Raw genomic sequence first — 7,952 nt, forward strand, 5'->3', positions numbered from 1 at the left:
CTGTTGTCTGTGGGGGAGGGGTGCTAAAGTTTGAGCTTCCCTGTCCTCTGAAGGCTTTTGATTGGATTAAATTCCAGCAGTCTGTAGGGGAGGGGTGTTGGATCTTGGGATTCCCTGATTTCTGAAGACTTTTAATGGGATTAAGTTCAGCTGTGTTGGGCTGGTGTGCTCTGAGGCCAAAACCTCCTGGAAGGCTGGAGCAATATGTAGGGTCTCCACCTCTGTGACCAGGCTGCCTGCTCTATGCTCACTCTCCAGTTCTTTACCCACCACCTATGTTTGACGCTCTGGGCCTGGCACAGCCCTGCCCACAAGGTACACCCTCCAGACAAGTGCCTTTGCCTCCCAGAGGTTTTCACTACTCCCAGAGGCTTAATGTGTGTGTGTGTGTGTGTGTGTGTGTGTGTGTGTGTGTGTGTGTGTGTGTGTGTGTGTGAGGGTCCTGGGATCTTCTTTCTGCCTTCCCCTTAAACTGGAGTGTTCTCGAATTCCAGCTTTGGGTGGGTGTACCTTTTGGATTGAGTCCAGCAGGCGGGTTCCTTGACTCTGTCTTGTTGTTAAGTTTGATTTTCAGTCTCCTAGGAGCATTAATTTGTAATTGATAAGGAAGGGTTTTCAGAGGTCTGATCTTTTGCTGCTTCTACACCACCATTTTGACTCCACCCCATAAATTTCTTACAATATTACTATTTATGCTTAAGTCATATGCCCATTTGGACCTTATCTTAGTATAGGATATGCAATACTAATATAAACCTAATTTTGGTCATACTCCTTTCCATTTTTTCCAGCAGTTTTTGTCAAATAGTGAATTCTTATTCAAAAAGCTGGAATCTTTGGCTTTATTAAACCCTATATAGCTGAGGTAATTTACCCCTAATCTATTCCATTGATCCACGCTTCTATTTCTTAGCCAATACCAAGTTGTTTCGATGATTACTACTTCATAGTATATTTTAAGATCTGGTAACTGTAGGCTACCCTTTTTCACATTTTTTTTCATTAGTTCCCATGATAGTCTTGATCTTTTGTCCTTCCAGATGAATTTTGTTATTTTTTCTAGTTTAATAAAATAGTTTTTTGATAGTTTGGTGTGACACTGAATAAGTAAATTAATTTAGGTAGAATTGTCATTTTTATTATATTAGCTCAGCCTACTCATGAGCAATTAATGTTTTTCTAATTGCTTATGTCTAACTTTGTGTTAAAAGTGCTTTGTAATTGTGTTCATGTAATTCTTGTATTTTTCTTAGCAAATAGATTCTCAAATATTTTATATTGCCTAGAGTGATTTTAAATGGAATTTCTCTTTTTAACTCTTGTTGCTGAGCTCTGTTGGAAATACTTAGAAATGCTGATGATTTATGTGGGTTTATTTTGTATCCTACAAATTTGCTAAAGTTCCTAATTATTTCAACTAGTTTTTAGTTGACTTTTTTAGAATTCTCTAAGTATACCACCATATCATCTGCAAAGAGTTATAGTTTAGTTTCCTTATTGACTACTTTGGTAGTCCTTTGGTTTCTTTTTCTTTGATTGCTAAAGCTAGCATTTCTAGTACAATATTAAATAATATTGTTGATAATAAGCATTCTTTCTTCACTTCTGTTCTCATTGGGAAAGTATCTAACCTATCCCCATTGCAGTTGATACTTGCTGATGGTTTTAATTACATACTTCTTATTATTTTAAAGAAAGGCCCTTTTATTTATATTTTTTTAGTGTTTTTAATAGGAAGAAGTATTATTTTTCATAATTGGTTAGACATTTGGTCTATTATGCTGATACTTTTCCTAATATTAAACTACCTTTGCATTGATGTTATAAATCCCACCTTGTCATAGTAAATGATCCTTATGATATATTGCTATAGTCCCTTTGCTAATATTTTACTTATTATTTTTGAATCAATGTTCATTAAGTAAATTGGTCTGTAATTTTATTTCTCTGTTTTTGGTCTGCCTGGCTTTGGAATCAATACCATATTTGTGTCATAAAAAAGAATTTGGTAGGACTCCTTCATTACTCATTTTGTCAAATAATTTGTATAATATTGGGATTAGTTGTTCTTTAAAGTTTTGATAGAATTCACTTGTGAATACATCTGACCCTGGGGATTTTTTTCTTGGGGACTTCATTGATGGTTTCTTCTATTTCTTTTCCTTGGATGGGATTATTTAAGTAATCTATTTCTTTCTTTTTTGTTAATCTAGACAGAGAAGATATAATGTAGAGTAATATTTCAGAGTTTAAAATTTGTTTTTATTTTTCATGTTAGGCATAGAAAAAAATTTCTTTTTTGTATTGGTTGTGGTATTAAAGTCAGTGGCTTGGTCTTTGACTTTGTGTCTTTAGGCCTATCATTTATAGCCTAATATCTAACTGGAAATTCTGTGTGCTTAATAAATATTTCTTGATTTGAATGTAAAAAGTCAATCTATCTATACATTCATACATACATACACAGAAGCAAAATTTGAAAGTATGTTTTAGGAAAATTCTGCTGTTGAAGGGATATTGTTTATAACTAACAAAACATTCTTACTATAATCCAACCACATAAATTTGCAGCATAATTTGCTCTTAGAAATTATTATGGCACTTTGAACATGATAGAGACATAAATTTCATTCATAAAAGCTATAATATCCAGAAGGATCAACAATAAAAAACAAACAATAAACCCTTCTTAAGGAGTTTTGGGAATATTAAATTCTGGCCATCTGAGTTTAAAACAAAGACTTCCTGCCAAGAGTAATACTTTCAAGATAACCTTGTAACATTATGTGCATAGTTGTTTCTTTTAAAAATAATTATTTTTTCAAAGAAATAAGTACAATTTAGTATAGTTATGTCTATTTAAAAGAAAAAAATAGTAGACTAGTGGTAATTGGTTAATATGGGGGGGAAGCTGAGTAAATATTCTTTCAATCTTAAATGTGGTTCTTGTGACATCTTAATAGGAACTTAATTGATATTTACAAAATTGAATTGAATGTAATAAAAACCCAGTGAAGGTCCTTCATAATGCTTCTGAAGCATTATGTTATCTTATTCTTCATTTATCTTGGACCTTTCCTGTATCTCTATTTTTTAAACCCTTCCCTTCCATCTTAGAATTTATACTGTGTTTTGGTACCAAGGCAGACGAGTAGTAAGGGCTAGGCAACAGGGGTTAAGTGATTTACTTAAGACACACAACTAAGAATGATTTGATCTCATATTTGAACCCAGGACTTCCTCTCCCTGGTTCTAACTCTCAATCCACTGAACCACCTACCCGCACCCTGTAACATCCCTTGTACACAGCTCCTTCTTTCTTGTGACACAAACATCAGTCTGGTGAGGGTACACATCACTTTTGCCCTTGCTCTTGAAATAGTCTCTTTGTTAATCTCTTTCTCAGTGATCTTCCTAAAATACAAATCTGAGCATGTCATTTCTCTCACATGGCTCCTTATCATCTTCAGGATCAACTATAAAGCATACTGGAAATTCAAAGTACTTTATAGCCAGCCACTTCCTCCCCTTTCCTTTGTTCTTATACTATGTATTCTTTTTTTTATATATTAATTACATGTAGAAACCATTTTTGTCAATTTTTTCTGACATTTTATGATTTAGATTCTGTCCCTCCCTCCTCCTGCTGCCAGGTAGTAAATAGTCTGATAAAGGTTTTGCCAGTACTTTTATTCAATACATATTTCCATATTGCTCATGCAACGACAGAAGACACATATCCCACATAAAAAAATAGAAGGAAATTAAGTGGAAATTGACATATTTTGAACTGCAATAAGACTCCAACAGTTCCTTCTTTGGCTATAGATTATATTTTTCATCTATAACTTGCTTTGTTGATAATAGTTTAGTCCTTTACAATTGATCCATAATAGAATATTTCTGTTACTCTATGCAGTGTTCTCTAGTTCTGCTCACCTCACTTTGCAGCAATTCATTTAAGTCTTTTTAGGTTTTTCTGAACTCATCCTATTCATCATTTCTTAAGGCAATATCCATTTTAACCACATAGCACAACTTGTTCAACCATTTCACAACTGATGGACCCCTCTCCCTCTCAGTTTCTAATTCTTTACCACTACCAAAAAATTCTGTTAAGAATATATTTGTACAGGTAGTCCTTTCCCCTTAACATTGATGTCTTTGAGATACAGACCCTATCATGGTATTTTTGGGGGGGTTCTGTTTTATTCAAGATCATGTATAAATTATTTCCAGACCTAAGAGAATTTTATTCTTTTCTTCTTCCTCTTTTGCATGGTTGATCTGTAAATACTGTAATTCATAACTCTCCTTGCTTTTGGCCAACATCCAGAGACGATCTCAAAGATTGCTCTGCTTAAAGTATTTCTTTGTCTGATACTTCAAATATTTTTTTAGAAATGGTACCTCTGACATTATAGTTGTTTTTCTTAATTGTTATAATACAATTGTTACAAATTGTCTACAGTTGTTACAAAAATTACAATATCCTCACAAAGTGTCAGTTTTTCCATTCACTTTGATTTTTTCTTATAAAAATTGCTCAAAATTAGGTGCATCCATAATTCCATCTTCCACAGGATGTGTAAAATCCAGGGTAAATTTGAACATTTCCTTTTTTTCCACCTTCATCACATATTTCTTTACAGGTGCCATGGCAACTGAAGAGTTATGGTTCTTTGGGAATGGTTCCAGAATGATTGTTTCAGTTTACAGTTCCATCAACAGTATTAGTGTCCCAATTTTCCCCCATTTCTTCCAGCATTCATCATTTTCCCTTTTTGTGACATTAACTTCTCTTCTGATTGGTTTTGGTTGTTTTAATTTGCATTTCTCTCATCAATAGTTGTTTGGAGCATTTTTTTTTTCATGTGGGTATAAATAATTTGTTTTAAAACCTTACCTTCCGTCTTAGAATCTATACTGTATATTGGTTCCAAGGCAGAAGGGTGGTAAGGGCTAGGCAATGGGGGTTAAGTGACTTGCCCAAGGTCACACAGCTAGGAAGTGTCTGAGACCAAATTTGAACCCAGGACCTCTCATCTCTAGGCCTGACTCTCAATTTACTAAGCTACCCAGCTGCCCCTGGCATGAAGATTTTAAAAGATGTGCAAGTAGCTTGAAATTGAAGAAGGAGCATCCTCCAAGAAGGACCAAGAAAGATCACACCTCCACTCTATCCTCAGCTCTCTCCAATGAGTTGAAAGGACTGGCCCCTAGAAGTAGGTGGTTCTAAGGAGGTATGAATTTCAGAGCTGATATAACCTCATTGGATGATGAGATTCAGAGGGCATGATGAGAGTCCAATGGAATTTAGCAAGATGAAAATGGTGAGGGATTCTTCAAGTTCTGTACAATTTTGTCTCAATACAAGATCATTTATATATTTGTTGGTTCTCTGTTATCTGTCTTTTTATGAATCTTGGCTCTAAGATTTTTGCCATGATAAGCAATTCAGACAATACTATGTTGCTTACTTACTTCAGCATAAACTGAAATAAAAATTCATTTATACATTTTGTGAATATCAAGAAAAAAAGTCTTTATATTATATAGTCTTATTACTGTTTTATTCAACCCTTAAAATGCTCTTATTTTCAATAGGGGTTTTTCTAATGTAATCCCATTTTCAAAGCTCACTGAGATGGGACTTTTTCCACATTGTGAGAATTTAATCCCTTGCCCTATGTGAGGAGGTTGGCAGAGTTGTCTAGAGTAGGAAAAGTCAGCCCTTACTCAATTATTTTCATTAACTACTATGAAGATTAAATTTAAATCTCCTCTGATTATAACAATGAAATTAATTAAATCTCCCCTGATTGTGAAGATTAAATTATAACCCCTGACTATATTTAGAACACCCTACTTAAATTTGAGTATGGAAATCTGCCCATTTTTAGATCTAATCACCAAATGTGTAAACATCTCACTTAATCATTAAGTGGGAGATCTGTAACCCATGTGTGTGATAGTGGGTGATGAATCCGAATCAACTGACTTCCTTCTGGGCAGTCCTAGAGCAGTGCATCAATTGTGATTGGTAGATATAAAATTAGGGGAAGACACAGGAAGTGACATAAGAGGAAAATGTTTTTAAAAGGGAGTGACAACTTCCTGAAGGAATTAAATTCATCATGCTTTCGAGTTGAGGCTGGTGAAGAGGGGCAGAAGGATCTGCTAACTGGACCTGAGACCCTTTTCCTTAGACTGATACATGGTGAGTGAAAAGCTGACTCTTAACTGACGGATTTTTCTGAAGAGACTTCCCCAGGTCCCGGGCTACAAGGGCTGAGGCCTATCTGGTTGAGGACTAAACTCCCCTGCCTGGGTTGAGCCAGGGGGCCAGAGATAAATCACTCAGTGTTTAGGCTACATATCCTACCTTATCCTCTCTCTGATTTCTTACTTCACCCTTTCTATAATTTGTAAATAAAATTGTAAATAAATGTCTTTGGAATTAATTAAATTCCTGGTGACAACACTCTTAAATAATCCAGTCTAACCCTTTTATAAATAACCCCCTTTTTACCCTTATACCCTTCAAGCTTCAAGTCTTCTTCTGGGATCCTTCAGCACTGAGTCATTTCTGGTACATTTATTTGTCTTTCAGCCTTGAGAGGGATGGGTGAAGTCAGGTCCACTTCAGGTTGATAAAGGAAAAGAATTTAGGGAGATATGAAAAAATGCTGCTAGTTTTCATCATGTTCTTATTCCATTTTGCTATATGATATAATTAGGGATATTTTCCCTTAGGTGAAATCCTAGACTCTCTGGATGAAATGAGTTACCTTGCTCCCAACAGGAAGGTACTTTAATCAGTATTGTCTGGTGTCTATCTCCCTATGTATGACTTCTCTCTCTCTCTCTCTCTCTCTCTCTCTCTCTCTCTCTTTGTTTGTTTCGCTTTTGACTAGGATAAATAGGTTTTCTTTGCTATTTGTAATGCAAGTTCATTATGGAACTGGAATTTTATGGGATAAAGGGTCAAGCTTTACATATTTATTATATAGATGGATATAGAGTTTAGAGTCCCAGTTTCCTTCAATAATGATGAAGCAATAAGAAATTAAATTGAACCTGATCATATCTATTAGATTAATAATATTTTAGGGAGATGATAGATATAATTCTGTCCTGGTACAATCTCTCTCTGAGGAGAGCAGAGTAACCTTCAACTCAAATTTCCTGTTTCCCCTCCACTTAAGAATTAAAGTTTCCCTTGGACAAGGATTGGGCAAGAGGAGGAATAGGCCAGAGATATTAATTCTGCCTCCCTTCCAGCTACAAAAATAATAGCCCTTATTACAGGTGGGTTTTTCTACACTAGATTCTTTCTTCATACTTAAATTAACTGTTTTTTTGCTATTCCAAGGGAAAAAATCAATGATATTCAATAATCCTGTATGAAGCAAGTTCAGTGAATAATATAATATGATAGAAGCCAGAGGAAATAGAGAAATAAGACATAATTCCTGCCCCTAACGAATTTAACATTTTGTTATTGAGTGTGGGATGGTGGAAGATACGAAGACATATGACAAATAAACATACAAATTAGAACATAACAAATACATGAGAAGTCAAGTTCCATGATAATGGTGGTCCAATTATATTTCAATTTATAGTTTACTTAGCATTTATTTTTTAGTATCTCTGAAGTGATAATAGGATAGCTAGAGATAATAATAGTATCATCATTTTACAAATGAAGAAACTAAGGATCAGAGAGGTAAAGTAATTTATCATAGTTTACCACAGCTGACTAGTGGTAAAGCCAGGACTCACTACTAAGCCTTTTCACTTTAAAGTCAATGCTATTTCTATGATAAATTGCTGCCTTTCCAATGGTTACCAGCTCAGATGAGAGAAATTGCTTCCAGATTGGGTGTATGTGTGGGGGTAAAGGAACAGGACTGGTGATCAAGAATTGTTTTGTTGTGTGTAAGAAC

The 7,952-nt window shown here is 34.8% G+C and overlaps 1 pseudogene; it reads right to left on the bottom strand.

Annotated features, from left to right (window-relative positions):
- Positions 1-3,944: 3,944 nt before the first annotated feature.
- LOC130455504 (60S ribosomal protein L22-like) lies at positions 3,945-4,675 on the bottom strand (annotated as a pseudogene).
- Between the last annotated feature and the right edge of the window lie 3,277 nt (positions 4,676-7,952).

This window comes from Monodelphis domestica, chromosome 7 (genome assembly GCF_027887165.1).
Source record: "Monodelphis domestica isolate mMonDom1 chromosome 7, mMonDom1.pri, whole genome shotgun sequence".
NCBI lineage: Eukaryota > Metazoa > Chordata > Mammalia > Didelphimorphia > Didelphidae > Monodelphis > Monodelphis domestica.